General features: G+C 41.3%; 1 protein-coding gene across 2 annotated transcripts in view; it reads right to left on the bottom strand.

Annotated features, from left to right (window-relative positions):
• The window catches only part of plxnb2b (plexin b2b), a 164,766-nt gene extending 160,962 nt beyond the window's left edge, over positions 1 to 3,804 (bottom strand). For both annotated transcript variants that reach the window (XM_066666959.1, XM_066666960.1), the window contains exon 1: positions 3,433 to 3,804. The gene's annotated coding sequence lies outside the window, so the exon portion shown is untranslated. The remainder of the gene's footprint in view (positions 1 to 3,432) is intronic.
• Positions 3,805 to 13,408: the final 9,604 nt, after the last annotated feature.

The following is a 13,408-nucleotide window of genomic DNA, read 5'->3' as shown; positions in this document are numbered from 1 at the left end:
TACCATGAGGAAGAGAAGGAAGCTGTTTTTTTAGGTTGTGCACACGTGTGGACAGGAGATAGATTGTTACAGGTGAATGAACAAAACAGTGGGAAACAGAGAGAGAGTGACAGACAGACAGAGAGAGAGAGAGAGAGAGAGAGAGAGATCTGCACAGATGGCAAGTGTTTGGGGAATATGCCCCTTACGATGAGTGAGAAGGATCCTGCCACTCCCAGTTTTCGATCACCGTTACCCTCATATATAAACACACAGGGAGCGAGAGAGAGAGAGAGAGAGAGAGAGAGAGAGAGAGAGAGAGAGAGAAAGCTCTTTAATCCGCCTCCTCCACGAAAGCGTTTGTTTAATGTCATTTAATGAGGATAATCCCCTGAAGATGCAGCTTCTCTTTTACAGTGCCTTTCTCTCAGCTCTGGCTGGAGATGCATGAGAGTTTTGGATAAAGGCGCGATTTAGAGCCACAATGAGGCCGTACAGTGAGGCCGCAGAGTGCCAGGGGCTGAGAGATACGGAAGAGCAGCAAAACCTCAGACATCCTGAATGGGATCTACTGTCTCTCCCTCTTTTACTCTCTCTCTCTTTCTCTCTCTCTCTCACTCAAGACAAACAAAACAGAAGAAACAGCATTTAAAAAAGAGCTTCTCTGTAGACTTTTGTGTATACACACACACACACACACACACACACACACACAAACAAATGACCAAGCATGCCAGATGAATCAGAGGGCAGGGGCACAGTAAGCAACCTGACCACCACCGTTCCACATGAGCTCTCTCACAGCGGCAGCAGAGAGCTTTATGACTGGAATTTGGCTCTCGTGCAAGGGATATGGGCAGTGACTTCGACCATAATATTTTACTGTGCACCTCAATGTACTGAGAGAGTCTGAATAAAGATAAAGAGCATTCTGTCCTGCCTTAATAAAACCCCATCAGCTGAGACACCAATGAGAAAGAACAGCAGCTTGTTCACTTGATGATGTTCTTTCAGAAGAGCAGGGAGGACCCTGAAAATGCAGGAGGATTTGTTTTGAGAGGTTTATGTTGCTGCACAACTTAGTGAAAAGACACTAGAGTCGGGACGCTGCTGTTAAAACAAGGACACGTGGGCTTTGTTCTGAACAGTTCATTTGTTAATTCATTCACTATTCCCAACATAGCATCTGCTACACAGCGATCTGACTAGGGAACAACTGAAAGGCTTTGCAGACACTACATTAAATATTACGGCTTCATAAAAACGTGCCGAATATCTTTTCTGTCACATAAACAAATCTTTGTAATTGAACAACCGCGCTGAGTTATGGGATATATTGTGTTGTGTAACGTATATCATCTGTACACAACAATTTGCAGTGCATTTAAGTCTTTTATAGTGCAATATACAGTCAGTCAGATTTATCACTTTGATGTTGAGGAACACTACAAATGGCCAGAACACTACTTCTATAACAAGGATTGATTCCGAATGCAGTTATTTGCCCTGCTACAAATGTCCTAAGTCCTAAACCCTAAGCCCTCTGGGCCTCCTCACATATACACTTTGGTAACATAAACAAGAGGCAGACATACACACACACACACACACACACACAACATACCTCAAGGCTGCTCGGTTCAGACGCATGCCAATGGGACAGACTTGTGTGCTCTCCCTGCTCTACAGGTGCCTGGCGGTACTTGTGTTTTAAGCTGATTGAGTCGTCTACTGTAGCTCAGTTCATATTACAAGCACAATGTATCTAAGTGGCAATTTCAGTGAATAAAAAAAATGCATTCATGCTCCCGTCTGAACACCTTTCACTTTGTCATGTCGGACAGAGAGTCGTAAACAAAACCGTCCATCAACGGTCCTCACTTGTATTTCAAGGATTTTGGGTAATAAGGCACTGCTGAGTCCGCATCCTGGCAGACCTCACCGAAGGCCGCTGTAAGGGCACGTAGAGGGCACTTATGAGCACCCGTTTGATCGTGAACATGAGAAATGAGACGCGTTAAATCCCTGCAGCAGCTTTGTGCACATACAGCATTTGGGACTAGGCAATTGTGTCGTTGATGCAAAGGGCTGAATAGCACACCCTTGTGGAGTAGTTTCTAAACAGGCATGAGTACGTTTAGTCCTCTACGTAAGAGCCCTGTTTTATCTGAGAGCTTGTTTTGAAGTTCAATTTCTTCACGTGTCCAACAACTTAGCCTAGGATTCCAGGTTTGTAGTTAACCTACGGCATACAGTACAGTAATATACACTGGACTGGCTTTGAGTGATGAGGAAAAAAAAACAACTTACTGGAGAGGGAGGAGGTTTTAAAGGGAGATGATGGAGATGGGTCATCAGCTACACAAGACAGAGGGCTAGAAATAACAGCTGATTTTCACAGCGCTGATTCAAGTGCAGAGCAATACTTGCTTATTTACCGTCTTGAGGAACAAATTCAGTGATGTCTGGGTAGTGGTGCTGTTCTTTTAGTAAAAGATGAGCTGGTAAACTATGCACTGCCTCATGGACGGCTCTTATTTAAACAAACTAACAGACATTCACAACCCTTAAAGTTGCTGATTGAAGGTTAGTTCATAGTTGACTTACTGTGATGAGTAATAGCACTCAATGACCTACAAGCCAGTTCCATGATGTGGTCTGCATTGTGGATGCACTGACGCATTGTCAGTTTTGCAACAACACATTACAGTGCATTCCTAGGTACATGTGTACTTCATTAAAGAACCCTGTTTACATGTGGAGAAACTTGAACAGGCTTCAAGAACTGATATAATGTAATATAACTGTTACCAGTTTAACCTTTCTTTCTAAAACATTTCAATTCCATAAACTTTAAAAAGTTTCTCCTCGAATGTGGTTGGGGCGGGGTGTAAAGGGGGCTGAGTGCGCTTCTCTCTGAAGTGTGTAGAACTCTTTCTGGAACTTTATTCAAATCACTGAAAAACTGACGCATGATGAAATGACTGTACGGGTCAAACGAACTTTTCGTGCTCAGGCACATTTTACTATTCATGCATGCGTTAACCGTTGAGTCTCACGTTTCCCAGAGCAGCGTAGACCACATCCAGAACGCTCAACTCTCAGCCGTGAAACAAACTTTGGCTGAATGAAAACGAGACGCATGCGGAGGAGGTCTGGAAGGGCGGGAGGTCCACGACCCAGCTGTGGACTGAGAGTGAGACCGCCTCTGTTTGTGTGTGTTCAAGGGGCTTTGAGAATGGTCGCGAGGAAATGCCTGAAATAGGGAAAGCCTGTTCGCTTTAACTGTTACTGCCTCGGCGAGCACAGCTTGTATTTTGGTCGACCACAGCGAGGAGAAGCCGGCCGTGCCTACAACTTCTTCATTCAGATATAAACACACACAGAGAGAGAGAGAGAGAGAGAGAGAGAGAGAGAGAGAGAGAGAGAGAGAGAGAGAGACGCCCCACTCACCTTGGCAGAAGCGGAGTGAGTAGCTCAGTCAGATTTCAGATCTCGGTTCCTCCGAAGGAGAACAACACACCCAGGGTGAGCGATATATCCCCAAAGCGGAGCTATTCGGAAAAGTTCACATCTTAGTTTGTGCGAACGGGCTCGTTTCGTCTCGTCCGAGGAGCGAGAGAAAGATAGAGAGCGCACGCTGTGGAGAAGACAGGCGCCGCGGAATGTTTGTACAAAGACTGACTGACTGACAGCAATGTGGAGGGAAAGTAACCGTCGTCTCACCATCCACGCCCAGGTAGAAGCGGGGTCACGTGACGCGGCCAGGTGTGTGCGCGCGGGGGGGTTGCCTTGGCAGCGCGAAGCTCCTGTGGTTGCTGCTAACGTTCCGCTCGGGCTAACTGACTACAACACCCACCACAAGCCAGCACTCACTGAGAGAGAGGGAGAGGGAGAGAGAGAGAGAGGGAGAGTCCTCTTTTCTCCTCCCCTTTCCTAAGAGTCGGAGAGCGCCGAGACGGAGGCTAACCGACTGAAAAGGAGAAATAAACGGTGGCTGCGAGGCGAAGAAACACTAAAGAGAGCTACGAGCTGGAGGGCTGTTTAGGTTTAGCGGCTCTCTCTCTCTCTCTCTCTCTCTCTCTCTCTCTCTCTCTCTCTGTTTCATGCAAATCTTGAAGTGGTTTTATTCTAATCCAGCGCAGATTACTGTCAGATGGAGATTAGGGCCAGTACTTTACTGCGAGGGGGAAAATCTATTTTAGATCATTCACGTGACCAACAAATTTCAATTTCTTTCCTCAGCGTAATTTATGATAGCTGGAGCTATTGGAGCAGTATTTTATTCCGCCCTTTCACTTTCACGGCCCGCGTCGCGCTTCCCACATTTTAAACACACTGCAGCCAGCCAAGTTTAATCTGCCTGTTTTAGCCACCTGTGAAAGTTTAACAGCCCGGGGGACATCCATCTCGCAGTAATGGGACAGTGAATGGTTTATTTCTGTCAGTGCAGAGTAATATATTCCACTATATTTGCCCCTCTACGCGGCTGTAAATATGAAGCCTGCAATCAATAGTTTTGTCACTAATGTTTATCGCTCGCAGAGTTCCTGTTCGCGAGTCAATTTCTGAATTTTCCTGGAACTACTTCTGGGCGCATTACTCTGTCCATACGCCCGGTCACGTACGCCTATCGCAGTCCCGTTTTTCTTTCTGCTCTCCCTACGTTTCGCAATAAAGTCGAGTTCTGGTGTATAGCACCCAAAAATATGATATAAGTTAAAGTTCAGTCCATATTTAAATCCCTAAAATCGAATCACCGTTCATCAAAATGACCCATTTGACTCGAAAGCCCCACCCCACATTTGCTCAGGGTTTGTTGGTGTTTATGATGTATGAAACCCTGTCTGGCTGAATTCACCCATTTGAGACATTCCAACACTGCAGTTTCAAAGCGGAAATGCTCACTGACTGCTTATTTCACTCATAATTCATCTTCTACGCTATACACCACATTTCTGAAGAAAGTTGCTGAGGCAAAATGAGGCCTTATTACAAAATTCCAGAGGAGGGAAACTTTATTTAAGCGAAGATGATCACAGAAAAAGAACAGCTGTCTTTTACAGAGCCTGGACACCCTGCCTGACTGAATACATGTCCCTGTGTTAATTAGTTTAGAAGGTTGGCTACTGCCCCTACACCATTAACATTTTTAAGACCACTACCTGTAACATGAACAGACGTTGATCTTCAGGCCATCTCCAAGTAATCAGGCTTGGAAAAACACCTAAAAATATTAATCCTTCAAAATGCACATTTTTATACTGCTATTGTATCTTATTTTTCCATATTTATTTATTTCATAGAGCTCAACTACTGTGGTTACTTTGAGCAGAGATTTTCATTTTGTGTCTTGAAGTTAATCTCATGATGCACCAATGCATTTTATTTTTAGTTTAGACTCAGTTTGGGTCAAAAAAAAAAAGTATGCCCCTTGTTCGGAATCCCACCGCCTTGTGTGTTTGATGTTGTAGGACATTAACTCGTGGTCAAGGTGTCAATCTGTGGAATTCTAGAATTTCTGAGAATGGATGATTCTGCAATTTGGGAATAGCATCTGGGTTCATTCTAGAACATCCTCCATATGTTCTATCACCTAGAGCGAGAGAGAGAAAAAGAAAGAGAGCTGGCAGTTGGCCGGCCTGGCAGTCCTCAGGAGCCTTGTTGTGCACTGTGTCACTATGGTGGGTGATTTATGGTTATGCAAATGCTGCTGTCTGGGAAAGAAAGTGGGCACTGCCCCAAAGACTCATGGGAGAGGAGAAGAGTGGCAGGCCTAAGTCAGCCACATTGCGCTGAGACAGCTGCAAGCAAAATAGACACAGAGATGGAATGATGAGGGGAGAGATGGAGGGAGAGGGATGAAGTGATGAGATTGGTAGGGAAACGGAGGGATTGCCTTCAGAGGTCTTCAGGGTGAGAGGGAATGAGATAGAAAAGTAGGCCAGGCCAGGCATGTGTCTGGCAACCTGACAATACTGAAGAAAGACAAGCATATGGCATCTGTGTGAAAGACAGGAATGGAGTCTCTCCATGGGTGTTGATATATAGCAGTGCAAGTCAAGTCAGTAGGGGAGCATGGCTCATGGGTCAGGAGCCTTGGGTGTATATCTTCTAGAAAGAAAAATAAATTCTGCTGCTCCAAACACACTCTGAGCTCTATTTCACTTCAAATATCACCTCGGCCAGTCTCTGCAGCTGACCTAAAACTACTGGCCCATATTTTAATACCTTTTAATATATGTAAAATCTGTCTGATTTGGTTGAGCATCCCCAATCACATCATGACCTTGATATTTACCTCATGCAGTTCATCTTCTGATAGCTGACATCCACATGTACTCACAGCCTTCTGTTTTCCCTAAAGCTCAGAATAGTATGAGTGCCCCCTACTGGCTACATGTCTAGATCCAATTGACCACTAGTTCTGACACTTGGTAAAGGGCCTGAAAACAGAAGATGCTGTTAGTTCTAATGACAAATGATTATTTCCAGCTAGGCCTCAATGAGTGAGAAATCATATAAATCAAATCAAATCAAATAAATGCATCAAAAAATTATTTATTACTACCATGGTTACATTAATGGGTGGCACAGTGGTGCTACAGGTAGTGTCACTGTCACACAGCCCCATGGTCCTGGGATTGTATGTCCAAAGCACACCACAGATCTGTGAGGATTTTGGTGTATTGGTGTGGGTTTCCTCTGGGTGTTTCATTTTCTTCCTATGGTCACATGTTAGCAGGTGGATTGGTTGTGTGAAATTGCCCATGGGGTAAGTGTGTGAGTGAATGTGTGAGTGTGTGGTACCCGATAATTGATAGGCTCTGGACCCATCAAGACCCTCAACAGTAAGGAACAGTTACAGAACATGGATGGATGAATGAATGAAAGATTATATTATTTCTCCCCCTATCCACTGATATATTTCATTCGTCTTTGCAGGATTTATTTTATGCACATGCCTTTAAAAACTAATAGCCTATTACAATTACTTTTTTATATACATTTTAACATGTTATTATACAACGGAAATGAAAGTAGTGTTCTCTTCACAGAACAAATTCTCCAGTGTTAAATCAACACTATTAGTGAGAGTGTTATATTATTGCACTAACCGTGTTAATGTAACACTAATTGTGTTGATTTAACACCGGTGAATTTGCTGTGCAGTGTTCATTTTATAAATAGTAGCACTATCCTGGGTAATTTCTGTCTTTTAAAAAATTTCAAATTAAGTACTTGATATAACGGCAAAGCAGCCTTCATTCAGTCATGGGAACTTCTTCCGTGGTCAGAATGGACATTATGTCATTGGTTAAATTTCAACATGCCTGCCTCAAACACACTGAGGGAATATGCAAGAGTTCACAGCTCTTACACCATTTGGGCTGAATGTCACAGTATATCTTGAACACCAGCAAATTGAATTACTAGGTAATTTATTACTGTATAATAATAAATATTATAAATACTGTTATTATATATTTATATGCTGTAAATTATTCCCACTAAACTAATGGCTGTTTTTCTAATGTCAAACTTAACTCATGGCTTGGTGTTTTGTTTATTACCCTGTTTAAAATTAATTCTGTGATTAAAAAACATAAAGGCTGTTTTTCAAACTCCTCGCCAGACCTGCTGTGTCAGGGGGAAAAGCTGTGAATGTGGCTCGGACTAGGTGTGATTTGAGAGACATTTCAGGATTGGAGGCAACGCTCCACACCAGATGGAGGACTCTGACACAGACGAGTCTGCCGTAGCAGGAGGGAACCGAGCTGAGAAAAAGGCGTCACGCACTCACAGGCAGGTTATTTCAGGCATGAATACCGTCAACCGTTAGCTTGGAATCATTGCACAACTCAATGGACCACAACATGGACTATCTCTCTGACTTATGACTCTCAAAGTGCCTGTGGCAGACTGACTCCACTCTTTAGAAACGCTCTGGGCCCACATGGCTGAATATTCTGGAAGAGCAGTGAGATGTTACAGTCATCTGGAATTTCAGAATTATCAGGTAGGCGTAAAGTAGGCTAAGATGCTGGAGGACAGGTGAAGCTGAGTACAGCTGGAGAGGTTTTGGTGTAGGATTATAGAGGTTGTAGGGCTTTTCTGTGCCCTTGACAGAATCTACTTCAGAGTTAAGTAACAGCTGGAGAGACTGAGTCAGTCTTTCCACACACAGATCATTACAGTAGCTCTTATAGGACACAAATTTTGCATGTATAAGTAAGTACATATGTCAGCTGTCAAGAGAAAGACTAGGGAACAGATTAGTCAGGTATGATGTACCCCTAAGTTTTACCCATCAAAAATGAGCTGAGGGTGCGCCATCTTGTTTTTGAAAATGACAGTTTAAACAATGGCATGTTTTTATAACAAACAAAATACAGTCTAGATCTGAGTACTAGTTAGCATTAGCAGCAGTAACCAGCAGCTACCCACCAGTACATTACTAGCAATGTACATTAATACTAATAATAATCTTTATGTGTATAGCACCTTTCATATATAATGCAGCTTTAAATGCTTTAGAGAAATTCTATATCATTCATTAATTATTTTTCTTTTAAACATCATGCTGTACTATATTTTACAGCACTTTTACTGTAGTGATATAGCTTTCTGACCACATCAAGAAGGAAAAATATGTGGTGTATTCATTCATTTATTCATTCATTCATTTTCTGTAACAACCTTAATCTGTTCAGGGTCACGGGTGGGCCCAGAGTCACAGGCTGCAAGGCAGGAACACACCCTGGTGCGCCAGTTCATCACAGGACATCACACACACACACCTATGGACTCTTTCTCCATTTCTGTGTTTTTGAATTGTGGGAGGAAACTGGACCACTCAGAGGAAACCCACACAGACACAAAGAGAACTCTTCACAGAAAGTTACCCAAGGTGAGGATAGACAGAGGACCCTGGAGCGGTGTAACAGTCACGCTGCCTATTGGGCCAACATGCCGACATATTTGATGAACTTTTCTATATCGAAATACAGAATTTACAGCTCAAATTCTAGAAACAGAAACCATGCTATATTAGAAATATTAATAAAATTACAGCAACTGACCATAATTGCTGGGATGTTCATATATAAGTGTCAGTACTGGACACTACTAGGTGGTGTTTACTCACGGTACCTGAATTAATCCCTGTAATACTGATAGTAGGGAGGCCATATCTACAGAACATATTGCAAATGAAAAAGTACTCATCTTGTAGATTCAGCATTAGATTCCTTCTCTATTGCTATTGGTAAAAGAAAAATGTATGTACAGTCTATGGCCAAAAGTTGGTGAAATTAAATCAAGGATATTAATATGGGACTTCTGTAACTTTTGCTGCAGCAACAGCCTCTAATCTTTTTGGCTTTACACTCAATGTTTTGTACATTGCTGTGAGGCATTCTGCCATAAGCTCGGGTACTCGAAAACATTACTTCATCTCATCCCAAATGTGTTGGATGTTTATCCGTCACTCTTGAGAATGAAGTTCCACTGCTCCACAGCCCAGTGCTAGGAGGCTTTATACCCTTCTAACCCACATTTGGCATTGAGCGTGGTGATATTATGCTCATGGGCAGCTTTGCTGAGGATCAAGCTGTGTTTGCACACTTTAACATCAGGGTTCACAGTGGGTGCACCCTAAAATACGGTGGAATTTGTTCATTATAAGAGGTGTCTACAAACAAGGTGTATCCTAAATAAAAGTTTGAGCTGTATAACACAAACAGTGAGTCATAGAAGCTGAGACAAAAACAAACTACAATGCTTCCCTGTTCCTCCTATGAAAATATTGGCTACAATTTCGCATATGTCTTCATGAGTCGTGTCTGTGATGATTCATGTTCTCCCTTGGTGATGGTAGGTGGTCTTATTTTGTCCATTTCATCTCCAGCTCCTGATAGAGGGAGACAGTAGACAGAGCAGTGATCAAACACAAAGTGACACCTTCATTCTGCTGATCACATCAAGGCCTTGTACCGAAGTCAGAGAAATAGTCATTTCACTCATTTTAATGCAGGGGTCTCATTCCACACTGATCACACAAAGATCTACTGACACTGAAAGGAAAAATGATCTCTACGTGTATTTTAAACGCCCGCCTTCATTCTCCATACACACATTGATCCATATCTATCTATGTATTCTGTAACCTGCAGAACTGCAGTGGCGCTTACAGGGTACAAATGATGACATATTTTTCCAGTGCATTAGCAGATTAATTTGGGGATCTGTAGTGCTTACCAACCCACACACTGTCAGAAATCATGGGATGAAATGAGGAGTTCTAATATTGTGCTGCTACTCACACAGAGCACCTCCTCGTCTGAGCCTCTCCAATCATAGCACTGGACTAGTGTTTATGTGAGAGCACGAAGGCAAGGTTAAATGGAGCAAAACAAACACAATAATCACAGAGAAACAAGAGTACTGATTAAATAGCTTCTGAGCTTCTGCTCCTCACTCCTCACTCCTGGACTCTCGTGCTGAGCTGAGCTGTGACTCATTCTCATTTAAAGGAAAAGACTGAAACTGAAGACTTCAAACAGAACAAAGACTGAAACTGAAACTGGTCATTCTGACCAGGGCTGGTTAAACAAAGAAAGAATGCTGATGTGTTGTTTGATCCTTGTGGTTTGACCTAAGTCTATCACATACCCCAGAGAACTGTGTTAACATGGGGGAGAAAAGGAGTAGAACATACCTGCTTTAATATGCTATTTGCCAAACACATGCTCATCTATCATTTATCATCAGACCATTCTGTAATAAATAGTATGAATTTTGTTGATGTTTTTAAATCTGAAATAATCTGAAATGTAAAACCAAAGGCTCTCTCCTCACTTTAATCATTATGATCAGTGATTGGATGAAGTCTCAACACTGTGGATTTTGTGGTTTTGGCTTGTGCCAAAAACTCAGCTTGGCTGTAATCTGGATCATCCTGGATGGAGCATTAAAAGTTTTTTTTTTATTATTTTTTTTATTTGGTGCTATACTTAGAAACTAGGCCTACATTTCATTCTGCAGCATAATACCTATAATCTATAAATCCTCCGAGGTGCTTGTGAAGTGATTCAGCTCTGGCTTGTGCTTTGCTCTCCTTTATAGAAACTGAAGATTCAAACTGAGCGGCTATGGGAAGTGTGTTTGTGGGTATATTTTTTAATATTTCTGCCTGCAGAGCCAGGCCTTCTCTCATGGCACAGTGGGTATTGCGTGGGTGCAGCCTGGTCTCTCATGCTGAAACAGTGCCATGGCTCCACCATCTGCCGCACTCTATTTTCATCCCTGAGCTAAGAGTCAAAGGATACATTAAAGGGCCTTTTATGGGTTTAATGGCTTACATTTACATGCTTTGAGTCTGAATAGATTCCTACATGTAAAACTAGAACTGATGCAAACTGCAAGGGTATAAGGGAGTAAGTGCCCCTCTGAAAACTTCCCAAAATCCCCCATTAAGCACAGTTACATTTAGCCTCTCAAATGGTGAGTTCATGGGAACTGTTCTTAATGTAGGTTTCGCTATTTTATTCCAAATTCTGGAGATTTAACACTGAGCCATTCTTCAAAAAATGTCAGCACAATTAGACAAATGTAGGAAAATAAAAATTTAACAAGTGTTAATTGACTGTGACATGACAGTAATGGAATCAAAATTTCGACACGTGCTAAACAAGTCCAAAATCAAGGGGTATCAGTAAAGTTTGAGGGTGCTCAATCACTCTAGAGAACACAGGTCCACTGCACTCTGGCTCCACACTGATGCAGACTGTTTTCATTGGTGTTCGTTGTACTTTGTTAGCATTTTAAGTTTATTAAATATTATTTTACATAAATATGTTTTATTAGGTGTTTAAACGAGATTTGAAGCCTTGTGTAAGATATAATTGTAATTCAAACTTCAAATAAGTGTTGCATAGTATTAAACATGAAGACTTTTTTTTTTTTTTTTTTAAATGTACCTAAAAAATGAAGTTATTTTAAAATGGCGAACAAGAAGAATGTAGGTGCACATAAAACGGATGATGAGTGTAGAAACTAAGAGATCGTTTTAATTAAGTGGCTAGCAAGTGCATCTATATATTGTTGCTGGCCAATTAAAAACTTAATTCCAATGGAAGTCAAAGTAATAAGATTTTATTCCAAGTAATTTTGGAGCATTTCTATCAGTCCATTCATCATGATATTTTCACACAATGTGAAGGACATCTGCTGTGTTCAAATAATGTAGTAAACTAATAATCCACAAAAAATGGACGTACATGTTTTTAATTGAACTATAACCAAATATAAACTTCTTATTTCTGTGTAACATTTGTGTACGGGTATGGGTGTACGTGGCCCTTGCAGCCACATACAGCCAATTGTGGCCCATTGTAGCTAGCTAGTTAAGCCAGATGACTATCTTTCACAAAAATTTAAAATTAAAAGTTTTAAAAGTTAAAATTTTCATATGAAAGTGTCAGTCAATGCTGTGTTCATGAATATTTGTCTTTGTTGGTAAGCTTATCCTTATTAATGAGGAGTGAAACTGTCAGGCTCACTTACCAGACTAACCTTGTCCCACCCATCTTAGCAAACTTAGACCAGTGTGTGTTAACAAGTGTTGTAGCAACCGTGCAAGATAAGTTATTGTGATTGGCTATTAAATTTTAATGAGATATGACGCTCTAACCTTATCTGGCCCATTTTACCCGATGGCCCACTTTAGCTGACACCACCCTATTCATCACTGAATTTGTTATGAGTTCCATTAAGGAAAAAGTGCTGCAAAAGCATGTGCATCGATTTGTTCTGTCCTTGGGGATAATATTGTATCCAAAAGAATATGTGAGTTATGGTTTTGACAATTAAAATAAGGTGATTTTGATGTTAGTGTATGATAATACTACAGAACAGTTACCATAAAATGATAAATGAGTAGAAGAACGTTGGAATATTTAATTACAATTATAAATCACACAAAAATGCTTTATAACTGTTCTATCTGTATTATTATTATTATTGTTATTACTGTAGTCAGCTCATGACATTGAGTTTTGTGGACTTTAAGTTCATGCAGTGTGGCTCTAGAGTGTAAGTAATTAAATGCTTGCGTAACAAAAAAGTCTCCCTGCATTGACTTTATTTAACATTATAAGAAAAAAACATACATTATGGGGGTCTTCATTTTGGACACAACTCAGGATGAATGGCAAAATAAAAAAATACAAAACAACACTGAATTGCCTCAGAGAAATACTGTCTAAAAGAAAATCTGCACATGGTACACTGAAGAGCAGGTGGGTGGAAACGCATGTCAAAATCAATAGATATCTCAGAGGCACTTTACAGTTGATGCTCCTGTGTCTGGGTGAAGTTTCACAGAACTATTTCTAAGGAATTTCACGTTCCATGACATGACAGATCA

Source organism: Hoplias malabaricus, chromosome 4 (assembly GCF_029633855.1).
Source record: "Hoplias malabaricus isolate fHopMal1 chromosome 4, fHopMal1.hap1, whole genome shotgun sequence".
Lineage (NCBI taxonomy): Eukaryota > Metazoa > Chordata > Actinopteri > Characiformes > Erythrinidae > Hoplias > Hoplias malabaricus.
Note: the sequence above shows the minus strand (reverse complement) of the source record. Positions and strands in the feature narration are given on the sequence as shown.